The sequence below is a fragment of the Budorcas taxicolor genome, chromosome 5, assembly GCF_023091745.1.
Source record: "Budorcas taxicolor isolate Tak-1 chromosome 5, Takin1.1, whole genome shotgun sequence".
Classification (NCBI taxonomy): Eukaryota; Metazoa; Chordata; class Mammalia; order Artiodactyla; family Bovidae; genus Budorcas; species Budorcas taxicolor.
The window spans coordinates 129,407,745-129,434,696 of NC_068914.1; positions in this window are offsets into that span (position 1 = coordinate 129,407,745).

A 26,952-nucleotide genomic window follows, 5' to 3' on the forward strand; every position below is an offset into this window, starting at 1 on the left:
CAATCATAAATTAAAATAGTAAAATGTGGAACTCTTTCCTAATGAGATCAAGAGCAATATCAGGATATTTGTCATTGAGCATTTTACCTGTAGAGCCTAGACAATGCAATAAAGCAAGATAAATGCAACTATTGGGATTGGAAAAGAAACTACCATTGTTATTGGCAGATGGTATGAATTAATATGAGCATTTAAATTTGGTGCAAACAATACAATATGTACAAATCAACTATATTTCTATATATCAGCGTCAATTTTTACCTAGTATTTAGTAACAAGAAATGAGTAGTACATCTATAAGGAAAATTTTGAAAGTTCGAGAAAGATTTTAATGTATATTAAATGAAATAAATGGTGAGATATACCATATTCATGTACAGAAAGAGCCAATATTGTAGCAATGTCCCCTAATCCAAGTAGATTTGCAATCAAAATGCCAATTGCTTGTTTTGTCTTTGTTGGTTTTTGTCTTTCTTTGTTATTTGCTTGGATTGTGTGTTTGTGTGTAAGGTTGCACGCCTTTGTGTGTATTCACCCATGTGTATGCATATGTGTGTGAGTGTGAGTAGTTGTGTATATGTGTGTGAGTGGGTGTGTAATGTGACAGGTTGATTCGAACATGAAAAGACAAGAAGAGTCAAGACACTCTTGAAAAGGGGGTGTATGGGTAGGATTACTTGTCCTGTTAATTTATAAAGTATTATAAATTCTGAAAGTGTGGCATTGCTGCTGGGGTAGGCAAGTAGACAAATGAGAGACACTAGAGAGCTCAGTTAAGAAGCAACAGTTAGAACCCTGTATTTAACAACTGATTTATTCAAGATTGAGAAAGGAGTATGATGGGGCTGTCTGTTGTCACCCTGTTTGTTTAATCTATGTGCTGAGCACATCATGAGAAATGCTGGGCTGGATGAGTTACAAGCTGGAATCAAGATAGGAGGGAGAAACATCAACAACCTCAGATATGCAGATGATACCACTCTAATGACAGAAAACAAAGAGGAACTAAAGAGCTTCTTGATGAGGGTGAAAGAGGAGAGTGAAAGAGCAGGCTTAAAACTCAGTATTAAAAAAACTAAGATCATGGTGTCTGGCCTGTAGAAATAGTGACAGATTTCCTCTTCTTCAGCTCTAAAATCACTGCAGATGGTGACTGCAGCCATGAAATCAGAAGACGTTTGCTTCTTGGCAGGAAAGCTATGACAAACTTAGTGCGTTGAAAAGCAGAGACATTACTCTGCCGACAAAGATCTGTATAGTCAAGGCCATGGTCTTCCCAGGGGTCATGTATGGTTGTGAGAGCAGGACCATAAAGACGGCAGAACTCTGAATAACTGATGCCTTTGAACTGTGGTGTTGGAGAAGACTCCTGAGAATCCTTTGGACATCAAGGAGATCAAACCAGTCAATCTTAAGGGAAATCAACCCTGATTACTTGTTGTAAGGGCTGATGCTGAAGCTGAAACTCCAGTAATTTGGTCATCTGATGCTAACATCTAACTCATTGGAAAAGTCCTTGATGCTGGGAAAGATTTAGGGCAGAAGGAAAAGAGGATGTCAAAGGATGAGATGGCTGGATGGCATCACCGATGCAATGGACATGAACTTGGGCAGACTTTGGGAGATGGTGAGGGACAGAGAGGCCTGGTGTGCTGCAGTCCATGGGGTTACTAAGAATCAGACACGACTGAGCGACTGAACAACAGAGAGCTCAGAAACAACTCTTGCATATATGGACATTTTATTTATAATAGGGGTGGCACTTCAAAGCAGTAGAGAAATAGCAGACTTTTAAAAATACACGGTATTGGGAAAATTGACTCTTCATTGGAAAAAATGAAATGGAATCCCTACCTCACACACACACAGATATCAATTTCAGTTAGTGTAAGATGTGAAAAAAAGAGAATCTCTTAAGATACTTTCTGGTAAGAAAATCTGGGAAAATAACTTTATGACCTGAATGTAGAGACATATTCCTTAGATTAAAATGCACACATTCTACATTATTTTTTAAAATACACTTAATCTTTAAGAGCAGTTTTAGGTTCACAGCAATATGAGCAGAAGGTTTAGAGGTTTCTCATATACCACTCCCTGCAACCCCCCTACACACACACACATGCCTAGCCTCCCGCAACGTTAACATCCCCCACCAATGTCAACATCCCTCACCAGAGTGGTACAATTTTTACAACTTCTGACACATTAGTGTCACTCACAGTTCATCATTTAGGTAGGTTGTAGTTTATTTTATTGTTTATCGAGAAAATGAAACATAAAAATGAGTGAAAAGAGAGGACATGGAGTGGCAGAATAAATTTGCAAAGATTCATTGACACACTGATATCCAGAATAGATATTTTAAAACCACAGATCAATGTGAAAATTCACATAATCCAATAGAAAAATGGTAAAAAAAAGAAATCCAAATGGCCAACAATACATCCAAATGTCAAAACATATGAAAGATGCTTAATATCAGTAATAGTCAAGGAAATACAAAGTGAATTCACAGTGAGATACTGCTACATATGCCTCAGAATGGGGAAAACTAAAATGGTAAGCAGGTCAAAGCAATGACAAGATTGCAGAACAATAGCAATGTTCATACAGGGCTGATCAGAACAGAAATTGGAACAGCTACTTTGGATAGATAGCTCCTACTTAAGCATAGCAATCCTAGGTATGTGTATCCTAGCAAAATATGTGCATATGAGCACCAAAAAATTGATGCTTTCAAATTGTGGTGCTGGATAAGACTCTTGAGAGTCCCTTGGACTGCAAGGAGATTAAACCAATCAATCCTAAAGGAAATCAACCCTGAATATTCATTGGAAGGACTGCTGCTGAAGCTGAAGCTCCAATACTTTGGCCACCTGATACGAAGAGCCAACTCATTGGAAAAGACCCTGATGATGGAAAAGATTGAAGGCAGGAGGTGAAGGGAGTGACAGAGGATGAGAGGGTTGGATGGCATCACTGACTCAAGGGACATGAATTTGAGCAAACACTAGGAGTTAGTAGAGGACAAAGGAGCCTGGCTTGCTACAGTCCATTGGGTCACAAGGAAATGATCACAATTTAGTGACTGAACAAGAACTAAATATGTGCATACATGTATCAGGAAATACTTACAAAAATGTTCACAGTAGAAATATTTGTGTTTGCCAAAAATTAGAAATAATTCACTGATCAAGAATAACATGGACAATTGTAGAATAGTCATCATGTGAAGCAATGAAAATGGAAGGCTTTTAGTGATCTACTTAATATTAAGCAGAGAAAAGCAAAGACATAATACAAACAGATGATGTATGGTTGATGTGTGGTAGATTCTAGGCAAACAATTGTGTTTTTCAGAGGTGCATTATGGGTGGTAAAGCTATAAAGAAAATCAGGGAAACATTACTGTAAGAGTCAGAGGGTGCTGATCTCTAGGAATGAGGAAGAGACTGAGCTCATGGAGGGAGAATTTGGGTGAGGGAGCATTTTGGGTCCAAGGGAGAGTGCCACTGGTGCCCTTCTAGTGATTATGTGGGTGTATGCTTTCTTATTATTTGCCTAACTGTACATATGGTATACACATATTCAATATAATTGTTAAAGTAGTACAGCAAATAGTTATAGTAAGTTTTATTTATTTCTTTAGTGGTATATATTTTCATGAGGGAGAACTGGTTGCAAATAGCATAAACTGATACATCTTTCAAAATTAGGTAAAATAATTGAAGGTGTTTGTAAAGAATCTCCCACATTGGAAATGAAGAATAATAGACTAGTAAAATAGGCAGGTATTCTTTTCAGTGTTCTTTTTCTAAGACATGTAATAAAGGATATCAGGCATTGCCTTTAGATTGACTAGAATGTTTTGAGAACTATAAAATTATAAATATTTTATTTGTATATGAATTGAATGCATTGGCAGGTTAAACCTTTGCACCCATCAACAATACCCACAAAAAGACTTTGTTGGATATCTGATTTTATACTGCATTGACCAAAAATAAGTTCTACACAGAGGCTTGTAAATCTAAGATTTTACAGAGATAAGTTGAGGATAGTGGTTAGTTATACCATTGGTGGCAAGTTATTTTTGTTTTGCTTATTTCCTTCTGCATTAACATTCTTTTAAAATGTCACTGCATTTATAGTTGTTTGCTTTAACCACTTAGCCAGTTAATAATTTGTGAACCTAAGTGATTGTTATTTGTGTACGCCTTTGGTCACCTCTCTCTTTTACTTGCAAATAAGCAAGCTCTTTGCTTTAACTGTTTATCAAATTCACCTTTTTTTCCCCCCAGTCAACCTTATCTAGAAAGTAAAACTCTTTGCTGCCTGAAAAAAAAGAGAATAATCCCAATATATTGTAAATTGTCAAGTGAGTTCTTTATAATTAAAGATTACTCTGCAATATACAATTTTTAAGGCATTTATCCCGACAGGGTTCAGTGGCCTTTGAGAATGAGCCACTTTGTTGACAAATCTATCATCTAAATTGTGCAACATTAATGAGAACTCAGAGCAGCACACGTTTACATTTTAATGTGGGTGGCAGTTTAAGAAGAAAAAAAAACCCACCAAAACAAAATGCTGAATATGATTGAAGTTGATTTAAAAAAGGTCTGCCACCTGTGGATAAAAATGTGCATAACTCTGAACACATAATAATTAACAAGACTGAAAGGCCATGGCAAAATCCAATGACTCTCTGAAATCAAAACCCTGGTTATTATTAAAAAAAAAAACACACACACACACAAAAAGAAGACACCAATTTTCATAGTAAATATGAATAACGGGCTTGTAATGTCACTTACCTGTGCAACTAATGATCCTTGCTCCATAATTTAATCCACAGTTCTTTACTGATGTATGGTAGAATCCATTCCTAAAAGTATGGTCTTTGATATGAAAACCTCATTTCTTAATTAAGACCTCATTATGTGGTCTTATATTTACTGAATTGTATAAAATTTCTATATCTCCTTTTTCATAACCATTTATAACTCACTGTAGGTCATCTTTTATTGCTGCACCTCGATCTCGTGAGTAAAATTCCTTTTTTTAATACACTTTCAGCCTAGTTTTCTCAAGTTAACCTTATAAGTAACACCATGCATATTTAAATCTAATAGCACTGGACTCATAATTTCTTCTCAACTCAAAGTTATTTGTTTAAATGCCTGATTATGCTTGATTGTCTTTATGCTCTACCTACAAGTATCTAAGCTCCATCTGCATAGTTTAGCATAAAGTTATTAAGCTTATTTTCTGGGTGTTTCAAGTGTATGTACATATAATGCACTGGGAGAATTTTATTAGCACAATTTGAATTGCAGAGTTCATTTCAAAATGTACATCAGCTTAAGTAACATAATACAGTCACTGTTGAGGTATTGTACTGGTCTTGGAACGAGATATTGCTACTTGAGTAGACGATGCTGATCCTCTTAAAGCAGACCTAAAATACTAACCTGGCAGAAAATAATAGTTTATGTAGAATTCCTTTGACTGGCTTTTAGCTTTTTGATTGATAAAAAATAATGAGAGAGATTCATGGAAAAATCACAGAAAAACTAGAATTTTATTACTTTTATTTAAAAGTCAGATGATAATATATATCTAAATCCTTTAATAATAATTGCTTGAACAGTATTCCCTTATTCAGCAATTGTTTGTAATTAAGAGGATTTTTCCTTCTAAATAAAATAATGCATGAATTGTTGACCAAAAGGCTTTAAAATACTGTATATAAGCAAGCAATTTCTTAGTAGTTTTGTATCTTTCTTTAGAATACTAAGCAACAAGGAAGCAATTCTAACAATAATAATTTAATTTTAGAAAAAAACCTTGAACCCAAACCATCTCCATAAAACTTTTTGCATAATTAGGTTATATCTCTTCTCAATGGAAGAAGTCTTGCCCAGAGTCACATTCTGTAAATGAAAATACATTTTGCATAAATTAGTGAAGTTGACTGCTGAGATACTTTATAAAATGTAATAAATATGTTCCAATTTTTAAAGTCATTAGGAACCATAATTTTAATTTTCTTAGGTGATGTGTGTATCTATGTATCTTTTAGAGAATTTAAAAAACAATACATACTTTATAGTGAATAATTGGTGTTTTATAACATAATATTATTTGAAATGACATAATGTAAACATGATGTTTGACCTGTAATTAGGAAATTTTATTTCCTCTTAACATGGTAAAGCTTTTTTATACAGTGTTGTTTTAGGCATTTCAAATCTGTGTGAAAGGAATGAACAATTTTCTTCTAAGTATTTGGAAGAAAAGTTAAATTTCTATACCACTGTCAAAACAAATTCCAGGAGGATTGAAGTTTTAAATTCTTAATAAAAGAAACTATAACAGTATTAAGAGAGTATTGGTGAGTATTTATATAAGTGGAGGGAGAGTTGGAAGTTATTATTAAGCATTGCACCAAAGGCAGAAATCACGAAGGAAAACTTTTTCTAGGTTTGATCACAAAATTGTAAAACCTTTGCATCTTAAATGATAGAAGAGACAAACCAATGAGAAACTAAGAAATGTATTTACAATATACTGGGTTTAATGGTATAAATTGCTGTTAAAAAATACTATTGGCAATTTAATATGTTAATTATGAAATTAAAATATAATTTAAACTGCTTACAAATTAAGGGGAAAATAGAGTTACAACTTGAATATTGAATTAGAAGGAGGAAATCACATGGGGGCTCAGTTCAGTTCAGTTCAGTCTGCATATCTGAGGTTATTGATATTTCCCCCGGCAATCTTGATTCCAGCTTGTGTTTCTTCTAGTCCAGCGTTTCTCATGATGTACTCTGCATAGAAGTTAAATAAGCAGGGTGACAATATACAGCCTTGACATAATATCCTTTTCCTATTTGGAACCAGTCTGTTGTTCCATGTCAAGTTCTAACTGTTGCTTCCTGACCTGCATACAGGTTTCTCAAGAGGCAGGTGAGGTGGTCTGGTATTCCCATCTCTTTCAGAATTTTCCACAGTTTATTGTGATCCACAGAGTCAAAGGCTTTGGCATAGTCAATAAAGCAGAAATAGATGTTTTTCTGGAACTCTCTTGCTTTTTCCATGATCCAGCGGATGTTGGCAATTTGATCTCTGGTCCCTCTGCCTTTTCTAAAACCAGCTTGAACATCAGGGAGTTCACGGTTCACGTATTGCTGAAGCCTGGCTTGGAGAATTTTGAGCATTACTTTACTAGCATGTGAGATGAGTGCAATTATGCGGTAGTTTGATCATTCTTTGGCATTGCCTTTCTTTGCAACTGGAATGAAAACTGATCTTTTCCAGTCCTGTGGCCACTGCTGAGTTTTCCAAATTTGCTGGCATATTGAGTGCAGCACTTTCGCAGTGTAATCTTTCAGGATTTGAAACAGCTCAACTGGAATTCCATCACCTCTACTAGCTTTGTTCGTAGTGATGCTTTCTAAGGCTCACTTGACTTCACATTCCAAGATGTCTGGCTCTAGATTAGTGATCATCTCTTCAAGAAAATTAGAGATACCAAGGGAACATTTCATGCAAAGATGGGCTCGATAAAGGACGGAAATGGTATGGACATAACAGAAGCAGATGGGGGCTAGATATATAAAATTTTTTTCTAAAATTCGAGGCATGCAAATTAATTGTGAGAGCCTAGTTCATTTAGCAAATTGGCAAAGATTAAAAATACCACCATAACCGAATACTGAAGAAATTTCAGTGACATGAAGCCTCTCATTTACTGAGAATAGTAGTGTCCATTGTACTGCTGCACCAAAGATTTAGTTCATGCAGTGCATGTTAAAATTTGATAATGTTGATGCTTGTGCTCTAGGGAGTCACCTTATATTAGACACAAACACACACACATATATATAAAATGTGTGTGTGTGTGTGTGTGTATATATATATATATATATATAAAATGTGTGTAGTAACACAAAATTTAGAACAGCAATTTGTAAAAAGTATGGGTTTTGCATTAAAGATATTGTAGTATTTTTATATGATAGAATATTAATTTCATGTAAAAATGTTATCAGTTCAGTTCAGTTCAGTCGCTCAGTCATCTCCGACTCTTTGCGACCCCATGAATCGCAGCATGCCAGGCCTCCCTGTCCATCACCATCTCCCGGAATTCACTCAGACTCATGTCCATCGAGTCAGTGATGCCATCCAGCCATCTCATCCTCGGTCATCCCCTTCTCTTCCTGCCCCCAATCTGTCCCAGCATCAGTCTTTTCCAATGAGTCAACTCTTCGCATGAGGTGTCCAAAGTACTGGAGCTTCAGCTTTAGCATCATTCATTCCAAAGAAATCCCAGGGCTGATCTCCTTCAGAATGGACTGGTTGGATCTCCTTGCAGTCCAAGGGACTCTCAAGAGTCTTCTCCAACACCACAGTTCAAACGCATCAATTCTTCGGCACTCAGCCTTCTTCACAGTCCAACTCTCACATCCATACATGACCACAGGAAAAACCATAGCCTTGACTAGGTGGACCTTAGTTGGCAAAGTAATGTCTCTGCCTTTGAATATACTATCTAGGTTGGTCATAACTTTTCTTCCAAGGAGCAAGCATCTTTTAATTTCATGGCTGCAGTCACCATCTGCAGTGATTTTGGAGCCCCAAAAAATAAAGTCTGACACTGTTTCCACTGTTTCCCCATCTATTTGCCAAGAAGTGATGGGACCAGATGCCATGATCTTCGTTTTCTGAATGTTAAGCTTTAAGCCAACTTTTTCGCTCTCCCCTTTCACTTTCATCAAGAGGCTTTTTAGCTCCTCTTCACTTTCTGCCATAAGGGTGGTGTCATCTGCATATCTGAGGTTCTTGATATTTCTCTGGCAATCTTGATTCCAGCTTGTGTTTCTTCCAGTCCAGCGTTTCTCATGATGTACTCTGCATAGAAGTTAAATAAGCAGGGTGACAATATACAGCCTTGACATACTCCTTTTCCTATTTGGAACCAGTCTGTTGTTCCATGTCCTGTTCTAACTGTTGCTTCCTGACCTGCATACAGGTTTCTCAAGGGGCAGTTAGGTGGTCTGGTATTCCCATCTCTTTCAGAGTTTTCCACAGTTTATTGTGGTCCACACAGTCATGGGAAACAGGAACTGTCATAAATATTCAAGAAATATTTGTTGAATGGATACATGGATGTGTATGCACACATACACACAAAGGGTTTCTATCATGCATACACAAAATACTGACAGAATATATGCTAAGATAAATAAAATACTCAATGGCTAGATTACACAATTATCTGTAATCTGATTTTTTAAAAATTTTACCTTTTAAATTCTATGTATTAGCTACCTTTCTACAATAAAAATACATTTTTCTTTTAAGAAGAAATACATATTTTTTAAACTATAAATGTAAGTGTAGCAATCAAGCAGCTTCCCCCCACCCCCCCCCCCCCGCCATGTTTTCTTCTAGTTTAATGATTTGGGATCTTATATTCGAATCTATTATCCATTTCCAGTTTATTTTTTGTGAGTGGTATATGATAGGGGTCCAATTTCATATTCCCATGCACAGTTGTCCAGCTTTCCCAACATCATTTATCAAAGAGTCTATTGTTTTCCCATTTGGGGGCCCTCATTTCTGTTCCATTGGGCTGGCTGCCTATTTGATGTCAGTACCATACTGTTTTGATTTCTATAGCTTTGTAGAACTGTCAGTTCAGTTCAGTCATGCAGTCATGTCCAACTCTTTATGATGCCATGGACTGTAGCATGCCAGGCTTCCCTGTCCATTACCAGTGCCTGGGGCTTACTCAAACTCATGTCCATCGAATTGGTGATGGCATCCAACCATCTCATCCTCTGTTGTTCCCTTCTCCTGCCTTCAATCTTTCCCAGCATCAGGGTCTTTTCACATGAGTCAGGTCTTCCCATCAGGTGGCCAAAGTGTTGGAGGTTCAGCTTTAACATCAATTCTTCCAATGAATATTCAGGACTGAATTTCCTTTAGGATGAACAGGTTGAATCTCCTTGCAGTCCAAGAGACTCTCAAGAGTCTTCTCCAACACCACAGTTGAAAAGCTTCAATTCTTTGGCACTCAGCTTTGTTTATCATCCAACTCTCACATCCATACAGGACTACTGGAAAAAGCCAAAGCTTTAACTAGACGGACCTTTGTTGGCAAAGTAATGTCTTTGCTTTTTAACATGCTGTCTAGATTGGTCATAACTTTTCTTCCAAGGAGCAAACATCTTTTAATTCCATGGCTGCAGTCACCATCTGCAGTGATTTTGGAGCCCAAAAAATAAAGTCTGTCATTGTTTCCACTCTTTCCCCAATTATTTACCATGAAGGATGAGACTGGACGCCATGATCTTAGTTTTCTGAATGTTGAGATTTAAGCCAACTTCTTCACTCTCCTCTTTAAATTTTTTTTCAATATAAATTTATTTATTTTAATTGGAGGCTAATTACTTTACGGTATTGTATTGGTTTTGCCATACATCAACATGAATCCACCATGGGTGTACACATGTTCCCCATCCTGAACCCCCCTCCCACTTCCCACCCCATACCATCCCTCTGGGTCATCCCAGTACACTAGCCCCAAGCATCCTGTATCATGCGTCACACATGGACTGGCGATTCATTTCACATATGATATTATACATGTTTCAATGCCATTCTCATATATCATCCCACCCTCGCCCTCTCCCATAGAGTCCAAAAGACTGTTCTATACATCTGTGTCTCTTTTGCTGTCTCGCATACAGGGTTATCGTTACCATCTTTCTAAATTTCATATATATGTGCTAGTATACTGTATTGGTGTTTTTCTTTCTGACTTACTTCACTCTGTATAATAGGCTCCAGTTTCATCCACCTCTTTAGAACTGATTCAAATGTATTCTTTTGAATGGCTGAGTAATACTCCATTGTGTATATGTACCACAGCTTTCTTATCCATTCGTCTGCTGATGGACATCTAGGTTGCTTCCATGTCCTGACTATTATAAACAGTGCTGCGATGAACCTTGGAGTACACGTGTCTCTTTCATTTCTGGTTTCCTCAGTGTGTATGCCCAGCAGTGGGATTGCTGAGTCATAAGCAGTTCTATTTCCAGTTTTTTAGGAATCTCCACACTGTTCTCCATAGTGGCTGTACTAGTTTGCATTCCCACCAACAGTGTAAGAGGGTTCCCTTTTCTCCACACCCTCTCCAGCATTTATTGCTTGTAGACTTTTGGATAGCAGCCATTCTGACTGGCATGAAATGGTACCTCATTATGGTTTTGATTTGCATTTCTCTGATAATGAGTGATGTTGAGCATCTTTTCATGTGTTTGTTAGCCATCTGTATGTCTTCTTTGGAGAAATGTCTATTTAGTTCTTTGGCCCATTTTTTGATTGGGTCATTTATTTTTCTGGAATTGAGCTGCATAAGTTGCTTGTATATTTTTGAGATTAATTCTTTGTCAGTTGCTTCATTTGCTATTATTTTCTCCCATTCCAAAGGCTGTCTTTTCACCTTGCTTATATTTCCTTTGTTGTGCAGAAGCTTTTAATTTTAATTAGGTCCCATTTGTTTATTTTTGCTTTTATTTCCAGAATTCTGGGAGGTGGGTCATAGAGGATCCTGCTGTGATTTATGTCAGAGAGTGTTTTGCCTATGTTCTCCTCTAGGAGTTTTATAGTTTCTGGTCTTATATTTAGATCTTTAATCCATTTTGAGTTTATTTTTGTGTGCGGTGTTAGAAAGTGTTCTAGTTTCATTCTTTTACAAGTGGTTGACCAGATTTCCCAGCACCACTTGTTAAAGAGATTGTCTTTTCTCCATTGTATATTCTTTCCTCCTTTGTCAAAGATAAGATGTCCATGGGTGCATGGATTTATCTCTGGACTGTCTATTTTGTTCCATTGGTCTATATTTCTGTCTTTGTGCCAGTACCATACTGTCTTGATGACTGTAGCTTTATAGTAGAGCCTGAAGTCAGGCAGGTTGATTCCTCCAGTTCCATTCTTCTTTCTCAAGATTGCTTTGGCTATTCAAGGTTTTTTGTATTTCCATACAAATTGTGAAACTATTTGTTCTAGCTCTGTGAAAAATACTGTTGGTAGCTTGATAGGGATTGCCTTGAATCTATAGATTGCTTTGGGTAGTATACTCATCTTCACTATATTGATTCTTCTGATCCATGAACATGGTATATTTCTCCATCTATTATTGTCCCTTTTGATTTCTTTCACCAGTGTTTTATAGTTCTCTATATATAGTTCTTTTGTTTCTTTAGGTAGATATATTCCTAAGTATTTTATTCGTTTCATTGCAATGGTGAATGGAATTGTTTTCTTAATTTCTTTTTCTATTTTCTCATTATTAGTGTATAAGAATACAAGGGATTTATATGTGTTGATTTTATATCCTGCAACTTTATTATATTCATTGATTAGCTCTAGTAATTTTCTGGTGGAGTCTTTTGGGTTTTCTATGTCGAGGATCATGTCATCAGCTCCTCTTTCACTTTTATCAAGAGACTCTTTAGTTCTTCTTTGCTTTCTGCTGGTAGAGTGGTGTCATTTGCATATCTGAGGTTATTGCTATTTCTCCCAGCAAACTTGATTCCAGCTGTGCTTCATCTAGCCTGGCATTTTGTATGATGTACTCTGCATATAAGTTAAGTAAACAGGGAGATAATACGCAGCTTTGATGTAGTCCGTTTACGATTTGGAACAAGTCTGTTCTTCCATGTCCAGTGCTAACTGTTGCTTCTTGACATGCATACAGATTTCTCAAAAGGCAGGTCAGGTGGTCTCCTATTCCCATCTCTTTCAGAATTTTCCAAGTTTGATGTGATCCATGCACTTAAAGTCTTGGTCATAGTCAATAAAGCTGAAATATATGTGTTTCCGGAACTCTCTCACTTTTTTGATGATCCAGCGGATGTTGGCAATTTGATCTCTGGTTCCTCTGCCTTTTCTAAATCCAGCTTGACCATCTAGAAGTTCTTAGTTCACATACTGTTGAAACCTGGCTTGGAGAATTTTGAGCATACTTTACTAGCATGTGAGATGAGTGCAACTGTGGTAGTTTGAACATTCTTTGGCATTACCTTTCTTTGGGATTGTATTGAAAACTGACCTTTTCCAGGCCTGTGGCCACTGTGGAGTTTTCCAAATTTGCTGGCATATTGAATGCAGCACTTTCACAACATCATCTCTTAGGATTTGAAATAGCTCAACAGGAATTCCATCACCTCCACTAGCTTTGTTTGTAGTGATGCTTCCTATGGGCCACTTGACTTCACATTCCAGGATGTCTGGCTCTAGGTGAGTGATCACACCATCGTGGTTATCTGGGTCATGAAGATGATTTTTGTACAGTTCTTCTGTGTATTCTTGCCACCTCTTTTTACTATCTTCTGTCTCTGTTAGGTCCATACTATTTCTGTCCTTTATTGTGCCCATTTTTGCATGAAATGTTCCCTTGGTATCTCTGATTTTCTTTAAGAGATCTCTAGTCTTTCCCAGTCTATTATTTTCTTCTATTTCTTTGCATTGATCACTGAGGATGGCTTTCTTATCTCTCCTTGCTATTCTTTGGCACTCTGCATTTAAATGGGTATAACTCTTTTTCTCTCCTTTTCCTTTTGCTTCTCTTCTTTTCACAGCTATTTGTAAGGCCTCCTCAGACAATCATTTTGCCTTTTCGCATTTGTTTTTCTTGGGAATGGTCTTCATCACAGCCTATTTTACAGTGTCACAAACCTCTCTCCATAGTTCTTCAGGCTCTCTATCAGATCTAATACCTTGAATTTATTTCTCACTTACACTGTATAATCTTAAGGGATTTGGTTTAGGTTATGCCTGAATGGTCTAGTGGTTTATCTTCTTTCTTCAATATAAGTCCGAATTTGGCAATAAGGAGTTCATGATCTGAGCCACAGTCAGCTCCTGGTCTTGTTTTTGCTGACTATATAGAGCTCCTCCATCTTTGGCTGCAAAGCATGTATCAGTCTGATTTTGGTATTTACCATTTGGTAATGTCCATGTGTAGAGTCGTCTCTTGGGTTGTTGGAAGAGGATGTTTGCTATGACCATTGCATTCTCTTGGCAAAATTCTGTTAGCCTTTGACCTGCTTTGTCTTGTATTCTGAGGCCAAATTTCCCTGTTACTCGTATCTCTTGACTTCCTACTTTTGCTTTCCAGTCCCCTATAATGAAAAGGATATCTTTTTTGAGTGTTAGTTCTAGAAGGTCTTGCAGGTCTTCATAAAACCGTTCAACTTCAATTTTTCAGCATTACTGGTCAGGGCATAGACTTGGATTACTGTGATATTGAATGGTTTGCCTTGAAAATGAACAGAGATCATTCTGTTTTTGAGATTGCAACCAATTACTGCATTTTGAACTCTTCTGTTGAGTATGATGGCTTCTCCATTTCTTCTAAGGGATTCTTTCCCGCAGTAGTAGATATAATGGTCATCTGAGTTAAATTCACCCATTCCAGTCCATTTTAGTTCGCTGATTCCTAGAGTGTCGATGTTCACCCTTGCCATCTCTTGTTTGACCACTTCCAATTTGCCTTGATTCATGGACCTGACATTCCAGGTTCCTATGCAATATTGCTGCTAACAGCATTGGACTTTGCTTCTATCACCAGTCACATCCACAACTGGGTGTTGTTTTTGCTTTGGCTCCATCCCTTCATTCTTTCTGGAGTTATTTCTCCACTGATCTCCAGTAGCATATTGGGCACCTAGCGACCTGGGGAGTTCATCTTTCAGTGTCCTATCATTTTGCCTCTTCATACTGTTCATGGGGTTCTCAAGGCAAGAATACTGAAGTGGTTTGCTATTCTCTTCTCCAGTGGACCACGTTTTGTCAGAACTCTCCTATACTAGTTTGAAATCAGGAAGTGTGATACTTCCAGCTTTATTCTTCTATCTCATGATTGCTTTGGCTATTCTTTTTTTTTGTTATTGTTGTTCCATACAAATTTAAGTATTGTTTTTTCTATTTCTGTGAAAAATGGCCATTGGAATTTTGATAGAGATTGTATTGAAAAGTTGAAAGTTAGTCACTCAGTTGTGTCTGAGTCTTTGGGACTCCATGGACTGTATAGTGCATGGAATTCTCCAGGCCAGAATACTGGACTGGCTAGCCTTTCCATTCTCCAGGGACTCTTCCCAACCCAGGGATCAAACCCAGGTTTCCCTCATTGCAGGCGGATTCGTTACCAGCTGAACCACAAGGGAAGCCAAATGTTTTTCTCATGATCGCATTTCTTTTTTTCTAATTATGTCATTTCTATAGATGTAGATTGCTATATAGACATATCTAAATATTTTTGCTATTTTAATTAGAGAAGAAATTAGGATGATGAAATGTTTTTCAGAATTTTCAATATATTAATGTCTATGTGGCTAGGATAATATGCTATAATACTGCCACCAAGCTTATCTGGGATTTACTTACAAAATGCCAGTGGTGGCTTTGGGGTATACTGCTTCAGAGTTGTCTGGTGTTACATCATTCGATCATTCATGTTGTGCCAACTTTTGCCTTCATTTGAATCCCACTTGATGTCCCAGTGGCACTGAGAATAATACCCTAGAAGTCAGATTTTAGAATATTTTGTGTAATGGACAATAGAAATCACTTCTTTTTAAGATACTCACTTTTGAAAACCATCATTAAATTCTTCTACCACTCTCCTAGCATTTTCATCGTCCCTTTTTAAAAAATGAAGCAGTTATCTCATTATCATGATCATAATTCATCTATGAATTCATAGATGTAACTGCAGTTAGGTTTTTAAAAAGTTCTCCTGCATTCTCCCTTTTTCTCACTTTCATAACTGAACCCTTCAATAAAAAAGTGATTATTACCATAAAATGATCCGGAAGACAAAGCAATTTGTTAAAATAAAATAAAATATATTTGATAGATTGTTCAAATGAGCTCATCTCTTTGGATTAAAAAAATCCCTCACAGAATGAATTCTATAATCTTCCACTATCCAACATACCTCTGGTAGATACATGAATTTTGGTGCATGACCATTTACTATATCTTTAAATTTTATAGGTACTGATATTTAAAAGCATAAAAAAATTTTACTTTTAGGAATAGTTTTTTAACAGTGAACAGTATGTTTTCAGCAGTAAACAATATGATTTTAAAAGAAAATGTGTACATTAACACTAATAATTTTATAAAGGAGTAACAGTTGCTGACTTAATAGAACCCACAATGTTGATAGACCCTTAAATAGAAAATATTAAAATGTTTATGTAATGCCATTAGAATACAGAAGGGTAAGTAAACTGAACAGAAATGGAAGATCAAAGCTAATTTTAACATTTGTATTTATTTAAGAAACCACTGTATTTATTATCTTTATCCCCACGTCTCTCTTTTGTTTTAAAAGTACTATTATTTAAGAGTAAGAAATGTCTATGTCAGAATACCCAATTTACATTAAAAACCAGACCTTAAGACTATCTGTGAGGCAGAAATAATCCAACTGTTATTTCTGGTATAAAAAGTTTTCTGAATAACATCATTTGCCCAGAAGCTGTTTTCCAACCTAATAACTCTTGGAATTACAATCTAAAATTTTCGGAGGATTAAGGCTACATGGCACTAGAAAGTATAAGTGTCCAAGAATGTGACCAGGGGTAAAATCTGATTTAAAATCTCTTTGAGAAAAATCCAGTTTGAAACAGTAGTCTTGAGAAATGTATAAATTTTTCTCAGCAAGCTTGTCTTAGTTAAACATGTACTAAATACTTCATGAATCTCCAAGACATTCATTAACAGGGGTTTTAATCTACTTTTAAAAAATTTTAACCACCTGCTTCAGTTCCCTTTGAAAAAAATTACTGATGGTGGACAGAAATATGGCACCACACCTTCTGTACTGGTTTGCCTTTTTAGTAATTTCCTTCCTTATGAGATATTTTGGAGTTGATATGTGATGTAAACCAAGTGTGGAGATGGCATACCCATTTAAAATGTGCCTACCATCTTTCTATTCCAGTATGTTTGTAAATGTATCAAGAGTTGGTTGGATAAAAAGAAAGCAGAAGACATCTCTGTGTAGCAGTTGTTGGTGTCATCAACATGTTGATGATGATACCATCAACATATCAACCATGATGCCGGTGGTGGCAGAGGATACAGCAACATGTTAAAAGGGATAAGTTAAAGTGAGTGAAAGTTGCTCAGCTGTGTCTGACTCTTTGCGATGTCATGAACTGTAACCTGCCAGACTCCTCTGCCCGTGGAATTCTCCAGGCCAGAATACTGGAGTGGGTCTCCAGGGAAATCTTCCCAACTAGGGCAAGAGGGATACTGGGCCTAAAAATAATTGTAAGGTATCAGGGTATAGTTGACGGTGAGTGCATCAGTACCTCTAGTAAAAGGCAAAATGCAAAGATTCATAGTTCGCATCTGAGAACTTCTCTTCTGGATGCTGTCTTTCATAGATGCCACTTTTCTCAAGATGGTATCAGCTGACCAGTAGTTTAATCATAGGCGTTTACTGTAATGTTTGTCCATGTTGAGAACCTGAACTTCACATCTTTTAGAAACAATAATTTAAAATGTGTTGTTCCATAATGTCTTGGAGAAACCCAGTGATCACAACTCATTTCAGATCAGTTCAGTCACTCAGTCACGTCTGTCACCTTGTGACCCAAGGTGTGGAGCACACCAGGTTTCTCTGTCCATCACCAACTCCTGGAGTTCTCTCAAACTCATCTCTATTGAGTCAGAGATGTCATCCAACCACCTCATCCTCTCTTGTCCCCTTCTCTTCCCACCTTCAATCTTTCCCAGCATCAGGATCTTTTCCAGTGAGTCAGTTCTTTGCATCAGGTGGCCAAAGTATTGGAGTTTCAGCTTCAACACCAGTCCTTCCAATGAATAGTCAGGATGATTTCCTTTAGGATGGACTGGTTGGATCTCTTGCAGTCCAAGGGACTCTCAAGAGTCTTCTCCAACACCACAGTTCAAAAGCATCAATTCTTTGGCGCTCAGCTTTCTTTATAGTCCAACTCTCACATCCATATATGACTACTGGAAAAACCATAGCCTTGACTAGATGGACATTTCTTGGCAAAGACATGTCTCTGCTTTTTAATATGCTGTCTAGGGTAGTCATAACTTTTCTTCCAAGGAGTAAGCATCTTTTAATTTTATGGCTGCAGTCACCATTTGCAGTGATTTCGGAGCCCACCAAATAAAATCTGCCACTGTTTCCACTGTTTCCTCATCTATTTGCCATGAAGTGATGGGACCAGATGCCATGATCTTAGTTTTCTGAATGTTGAGTTTAAGCCAGCTTTTTCACTCTCCTCTTCCACTTTCATCAAGAGCCTCTTTAGTACCTCTTTGCTTTCTGCTGTAAGGGTGGTGTTATCTGCATAACTGAGGTTATCAATATTTCTCCCGGCAATCTTGATTCCAGCTTGTGCTTCATCTAGCCCAGTGTTTCTCATGATGTACTCTGCATATAAGTTAAATAAGCAAGGTGACAATATACAGCCTCGATGTACTCCTTACACTATTTGGAACCAGTCTGTTGTTCCATGTCCAGTTCTAACTGTTGCTTCCTGAACTGCATACAGATTTCTCGAGAGGCAGGTCAGGTGGTCTGGTATTCCCATCTCTTTCAGACTTTTCTACAGTTTATTGTGATGCTCACAGTCAAAGGCTTTGTCATAGTCAATAAAGCAGAAATAGATGTTTTTTCTGAGACTCTGTTGCTTTTTCGATGATCCAGTGGATGTTGGCAATTTGATCTCTGGGCACTCTGCCTTTTCTAAATCCAGCTTGAACATCTGGAACTTTATGGTTCACATACTGTTGAAGGCTGGCTTGGAGAATTTTGAGCATACCTTACTAGCATGTGAGAGGAGTGCAACTGTGTGGTAGTTTGAACATTCTTTGGCATTGCCTTTCTTTGGGATTATAATGAAAACTGACAATTTCCCAGTCCTGTGGCCACTGTGGAGTTTTCCAAATTTGCTGGCATATTGAATGGAGCACTTTCACAGCATCATCTTTTAGGATTTGAAATAGCTCAACTGGAATTCCATCACCTCCCCTAGCTTTGTTCGTAGTGATGCTTACTAAGGCCCACTTGACTTCACATTCCAGGATGTCTGGCTCTAGGTGAGTGATCACACCATTGTGACTATCTGGGTTATGAAGATCTATTTTGTATAGTTCTTCTGTGTATTCTTGCCACCTCTTCTTAATATCTTCTTCTGTTAGGTCCATACCATTTCTGTCCTTTATTGAGCCTATCTCTGCATGACTAGGACTTCCTGGTGGCTCAGATGGTAAAGCGTCTGTCTACAATGTGGGAGACCCGGGTTCAATCCCTGGGTCAGGAAGATCCACTGGAGAAGGAAATGGCAATCCACTGGACAGAGGAGCCTGGTAGGCTATAGTCCATGGGGCCGCAAAGAGTTGGACACTACTGAGCGGCGTTCCTGTATTCCGTTTCTGTATCTCTGCATGAAATGTTTCCTTGGTATTCTAATTTTCTTTTAGAGAGCTTCAGTTTTTCTCATTGTATTGTTTTCCTCTATTTCTTTGCACTGATCACTCTATATAATCATAAGGGATCTGATTTAGGTCATACCTGAATGATATAGTGGTTTTCCCTACTTTCTTCAATATAAGTCTGAATTTGGCAATAAGGAGTTCATGATCTGAGCCACAGTCAGCTGCTGGTCTTGTTTTTGCTGACTGTATAGAGCTTCTCCACCTTTGGCTGCAAAGAATATAATCAATATGATTTTGATATTGACCATCTGGTGATGTCCATGTGTAGGGTCTTGTCATGTGTTGTTGGAAGAGGGTGTTTGCTCTGACCAGTTCGTTCTGTTTGGAAAACTCTGTTAGCCTATGCCCTGTTTCATTCTGTACTCCAAGGCCAAATTTTTCTGTTACTCCAGGTGTTTCCTGACTTCCTACTTTTGCATTCCAGTCCCCTATCATGAAAAGGACATCTTTTTTGGGTGTTAGTTCTAGAAAGTCTTGTAGGTCTTCATAGAACCATTCAACGTCAGCTTCCTCAGCATTACTGGTCAGGGCATAGACTTGGATTACTGTGATAATGAATGGTTTGCCTTGGAAATGAACAGAGATAATTCTGTCATTTTTGACATTGCATCCAAGTACTGTATTTTGGGCTCTTTTGTTGACTATGATGACTACTTCATTTCTTCTAAGGGATTCTTGACCGCAGTAGTGGATATAATGGTCATGTGAGTTAAATTCACCCATTCCAGCCCATTTTAGTTCACTGATTCCTAAAATGTCGATGTTCACTCTTGTCATCTTCTGTTTGACCGCTTCCAATTTGCCTTGATTCATGGACCTAACCATTCCAGGTTCCTATGCTATATTGCTCTTTATAGCATCGGACTTTGCTTCCATCACCAGTCAAATCCACAGCTGGGTGTTGTTTTGCTTTGGTTCTGTCTCTTCATTCTTTCTGGAGTTATTTCTCCACTGATCTCCAGTAACATATTGGGCACCTACCAACCCGGGGAGTTCATCTTTCAGTGTCCTATCTTTTTGCCTTTTCATGCTGTTCATGGGGTTCTCAAGTCAAGAATTCTGAAGTGGTTTGCCTTTCCCTTCTCCAGTGTACTATATTTTTCAGAACTCTCCACTATGACCCGTGTGTCTCGGGTGGCCCTACACGGCATGGCTCATAGTTTCATTGAGTTAGACAAGGCTTTGGTCCATGTGATTAGATTGGTAGATTATGATGAGATATATAGTATTTAGCAAATATGGTTTGAGAGATATGTAATTCTTTTGAGATACCCTGAAATCCACCTCTGAACTAAGACAGAGTTGCAAAGAGCTGTGTCCCTGACTTCTGATGACTCCAGATAAGCAATTTTTATGACTTATGCTTTAATGAGGTATCACTGGTCCTCATTGAGGGCTGCTATATGAAGAAGCCCTTATGGGTATTTTATGCCTACCAAGAGTTGCGTCACAATGAAGTTGCCTATTTCATTATGAAGGCAGAAATATTTCATTGCAACCTACTGTATCCACTCTTAAAGTCTACTTGTGAGAATTTTCTAACTCCTCTTATCAAATGCTGTTCCTGATATATATATATATATATATAAAATATTTATTTATATAAAATAGTAAGTGCCATTTATCTAAAGCATGTGTGTGTGCGTGGTAAGTCGCTTTAGTCATGTCCAGCTCTTTGTGACCCTATGGACCATAGTCCTCCAGGCTTTCCTCTGTCTCTGGGATTCTCCAGGTGAGGATGGTGGAGTGGGTCACCATGCCCTCCTCCAGGGATTCTTCCCCACCCAGGGATTGAACTTGCATATCTTAAGTCTCCTGCATCAGCAGGTGGCTTCTTTACCACTAGCACCACCTGGGAAGCCCATCTAAAGCAGGAGTACATAAACTCTTTTCATGCATTTTATGCATTTACTGTTCATCCTCTTTAATGCTTAAATCAATGTGACTACATTTTTTAGTAGACAAGTTAGCTGAAGGAGGTCCAAAGATGTTAACTTACTGTTATAAAATAAGTTGTGTGGATGTAGTATACTGGATGATGACTATAGTTACTAGACTATTTTTGTCTGATGATGCCTGTGTATTGTGTAATTGATCAACGTTCCTTTACTCATTCACTACTAAAAAGCTTTGTGCCAAGATTGGAGTCTCCCTAGCCAAAGGTATAGATATTGATGGGATGTATTTACCATCATTGTGCCCCTCCTTTTGTTTTTATTTCTAGCATGTCATATACTTCTAACTGGTATCCTGTTATATTTCATGTATCAGAGAAGGAAGATATTACACATGCAGGGAATGATAGAGGGACAAGCTGTGGAGAAAGAGTGAGAATTCCAAAAGACATAGCTAACCAGTCCATTCTAAAGGAGATCAGTCCTGGGTGTTCATTGGAAGGACTGATGCTAAAGCTGAAACTCCAATATTTTGACCACCTCATGCAAGGAGTTGACTCATTTGAAAAGACCCTGATGCTGGGAGGGGTTGAGGTCATGAGGAGAAGGGGACGACAGAGGATGAGATGGCTGGATGGCATCACTGACTCAATGGACATGAGTTTGAGTGAACTCTGGGAGTTGGTGATGGACAGGGAGGCCTGGCGTGCTGTGATGCATGGGGTTGCGAAGAGTCAGACATGACTGAGCGACTGAACTGAACTGAACTGAAGAGAGTGATATCTGAGGTGAACCTTGAGTGGTGAAAATGAGGAGAACTTGAGACAATGTTAGCAAAGGGGCTGAGAAAAACCATGAGGTTCATTTTGGCTTAGAAATATTAAGACAGCAGTGATATAATCAGTCTGTAAATTTGAGGTTGTTTAATCCAGGGACATTATGCCTAATCTTATCTGATTTTAATAAATAGTAAGAGTCCATTGATTTGTTTTCTCCCTAAGAAAAATGTCAATATTTAGCATGCTTTTTTCCCTACAACAGGGCTTTTATATGGTGTGTGGCATGATATGGATTTTGGGTGAGAGGGGGAATTGTTGGAATTCAAGAGACCAAAAATAAAATGTAATATAAATTCCACAATAGAAACTTTATAGATGCATTTGATGAGAGTAGTGCTAGTAACCACGGTGATTCTACAAATTCATCTGAATGACACTTTATTATACAGCTTTATGGCTGATATACTACCAAACTGTTTATACTGAGTCCATCAGCTAAAGTCTAGCTGAGTCCATCTTTTCTTTTCTTTTCTATTTTCTTTTTTTTTCTCTTCTCATCCTTTTCTCTTTTCTCTATTGTCATTGTTTTGAGTATACATGTTTATAATAAAATGAGGTATATATTGACATGCAGTATTATATTAGTTTCAAATGTCCAACAAAGTGATTCAATATTTTTGTATACTGTGAAATGATCGCCACAGTAAGCCTAGTTGACAGCCATCCCCATATGTATTTATTTATTGATTTTTCTTATAGTGAATTTTAGGGCTTCTCATGTGGCGCTAGTGGTAGAATACTGTAGTGCCAATGCAGGAGATGCAGGAGATGTGGGTTAGATCCCTGGCTTAGGAATACCCTTGGAGGAAGGCATGACAACCCATTCCAGTATTCATGACTGGAAAATCCCATGGACAGAGCAGCCTGGCAGGCTATGTACCATAGAGTCGCAAAGTGCTGGACACAAATGTAATGACATAGCACGCCCAGGAATTTTAAAATCTTCTGTCTTAGCAACTTTCAAATATACAATACAGCATTATGTACAATCTACACTCACCGTTCTGTACATCACATCCTCATGACTTAGTTCTTTATTCTATAAGTTAATACCTTTGGACCTCCTTCAGCTAACTTTTCTTCTCAAAATTTTAGCCACACTGATTTAGGCAGTATAGAGAGTGAGTAGTAAAAGTATAAAAAGAGAGTTAAAAATATACTCTTGTTTTAGATATACTGCAGTTAATTTTTTCTCTCTAAAATTTAGTGTTTCCCATTTTGTCACAGTCTGTATTTTAAATCTCAGTGACAAGAATATAGCTAACATATGTTGAACACTCATAAGCACTTTATAAGCATTTTACATGTGTCAACCATTTTAGCTCTCAGACAATTCTATGAGATGTTTTATTATTATTTCAATTTTGCATTTGGGAGAACTGAGGCACAAAAATTTTTAAAGTCTTGCTCAGGCTTACACAAGAGAATTAAAAGACAGCTTCTGAATTTGAATCTAGACAGTCTTGTTCTGGGTCTTATACTCTTAATAGTATGCTATTTCATGAACCCAAAGTTGAGGGACATTATTACCTAAATTTAATGTCCCTCCAGAGACTAAAATATGAATCCTCGATTAACCTTCTAGATTTATCATCAGAACTCCAACCCTTGAGAGCTAAGAGGCATATGATCCACCTTCCCATTCATTGCCAAAAACCTCTTTTCAACATTATTATAGATAATTTCCCCTCCTCATCATAGATCCTTTAAAAAGAAAGGTTAATGCATCACAAGAAAGTTCATTCTACTTTGGAGCATCTCTGTTTGAAAAATACCACCCTAAAACATCTGTTCTCTCCTTTACCATAGTTTTTACATCAATTAGACATGAGTGAAAACATACTGGTTAGCAGTGAGTGTTTTGTAGTAATAATCATAGCTAACATTTATTCAGTACTCACTGTGTGCTAGGGTTTTTCTAAATGATTTCTGTGGATTAACTCTGACCGTTATTTACAATCCAGAGACATGGATACTAAGTGAGAGGGACGTCAAGTAATTTGCCTGTGTCCACAGTTAATAGACAAAACCAGCCTTCTATCCCTGTACAACTCGTACCAAGCCCTGTCTCCTGAGTTACCTTTTCTCCATCATACTCTTTCCCCTCAATCAACCCATCTCTTATCATTGACTCAATAAAATTAAAAAAGCCTCTTGATCATGCCTTTTAAGTTTGTCTCCTTTATGCTGAGACAGCTTTTATTCTGATACTTCCTACCCACTTCACCTCACTCCATCTCACCACCCCTCCTTCAAGTTACTATTTGTATCAGTGAGGTAGCTTTCTTCGAGTTGTCTTTCCTCCAAGAGTTTATTATTTCTACTTCTGTATCTTTGCACCTGTAATTCTACTTGGAATTCTTTTTTTTTTTTCACTCTCTTTGTCACTTTTTAAACTTTAATTTTTCTTTCAGAGTCTAATTTAATACCAGACCTCTTCAAGAGAACAAGCAAAATAAAGTTTCCTCCCTTGCTAAAGAATTATCCTATGGAATTAGAGAATCTAAGACATGCAAAATGACCCTGGACAGTTTTTAGGCTGGTTCAACCTCATTGCAGAAATTCTTTCATATCATTGTTTGTAAATCACCATCTCACTTGAATGTTTTTGGTCATGGGTATTTCATTTCTTTTCATATCAGTCAGATTCAGCGTTGGACACCTCTGATACTTAGAAAGAAAGTTTTTCCTTTTAATAAGTTGTATTTTCCCTCCCAGTAATGGCTTGTCATTGATCATAGTGCTTTCATTTAATCTATTTCATTGATTGTATTCCATTTAGCACTTTGTAGTATGTTAATTGTATGGTTCTTGAGATCTGTCTCTCCAGTAAGTCTGAAAACCCCTTTTAATTAAAAATCATAATTTATGCTTTCCTTTTTCACTCAGTGCCTTACAAACTTTTTAGCATAGACTAGATATACAGTAAATACTCAGTAAACAGTACATTGAACTAGACTAATAGTTCAATTTATGCGCCTGTATTGTTGTTTGGTCACTAAGTTGTGTCCAACTCTTCACAACCTCATGGACTGCAGCATGCCAGGCCCCCCTGTCCCCTATCATCTCCCAGACTTTGCCAAAATTCATGCCCATTGAGTTGGTGATGTGTCCTACCATCTTATCCTCTGTCGCCCTCTTCTCCTCCTGCCTTCAATCTTTCTCAACATCAGGGTATTTTCCAGTGAGTTGGCTGTTCATCAGGTGGCCAAAGTATTGCAACTTCAGCTTCATCAGCATCAGTCCTTCCAATGAGTATTCAGGGTTGATATCCTTAGTACTGATTGGTTTGATCTCCTTGCAGTCCAAGGGACTCTCAAGAGTCTTCTCCAGCACCACAGTTTGATTGCATCAATTCTTCGGCACATGTGTATATGTGTGTATTATATATATAGTTATGCAAGTAAAAGTGGATTTTTTTGTATTAACCTAGCAATTACACACAATAATAATAGTGCCCAAGGATAGTTAGAGTAATTCCTAACTTATTTTCTCTCTCTCTCTCCCTCTACACACACACACACACACACACACACACACACACACAGCTTGCACTTTGAATGTATGGGATGGCAGGTCCCTATGGTGTCCAGCACACATTCATATCACACTTTTATGACAAATATTTCAAATATTTTAATGTATTTTGCTCATTAGGAAAAACTACCAGAAATCGAGATCCGCTACCCAGTGAATTGAAACCTAGATAGGATAGTACCTTTACTTCTGGAGAGGTGGACTAGAAGAGTGAATAAGAGTGGAGCTTTTGGACTTACCAGTCCCTGACTAGCTGTGAGATCCTGAGCAACTTCCTCAATTACTTGTTGCTCAGTTTTTCCATCTCTAAAATTGAGATAATAATACCTATTTCGTGGACGTTTGAGCATCAAATGGATTGATGTATAAGGTACATAGAGCACATATCTAGACTTCAATAAATGGTATTATTACTGGTAGAAAGAACTCACCTAGCATCTGAGAGAAATATTATAGCTAAGATAATATAAGAAGGAGCTCTAATGATCCCTAGTGATCATACTTACTTTAGTTCATTTTTCAAAACTCTATACATGTTTATTTTTCAGAGAAATTCTTATGATTTTTCTTTTGCAGTGGAGCAGCTAGTTCAATCCACCTTACTTTTTAGACATTTTCTGGTATTTATTTAACATTTCTGTTTGTTTAATATTTCTATTATTTGCTAACACAAATAATATCTATTTTGATATTTTTATCAATGTTATTTTTAGAAAACAGCCAAATAATCCTCAATCTTGACTTATTTTTGATTGCCCAAGCATTTAAAGCGACAAATAAATGTAAAAGTGTCAAAGGAGCTTAGTTTTATAAGCCAGTGATGATAAAATGCTATTATGATGTTTTATAGCACTTTGCAGTTTTTAAAGTGCTTTCTTATGCATTATGTCATTCAACGTGCTAACATAGTAATTCTCATTTATAGTTACTACTCTGATGTAAACCATGTTCCATTTATCAGCTGAGTCTAGCCAAATTTACGGAACTTTTGGAGGCCATGGGCTTTTAAAATAAAATGTAAAAATATATTCAAGAGTCACCAGTTGTACAATGAAAAGCACTGTCACCCAACTCCTTGCGTGGAAGGTTGGAAGAAGGACTAAATAAAA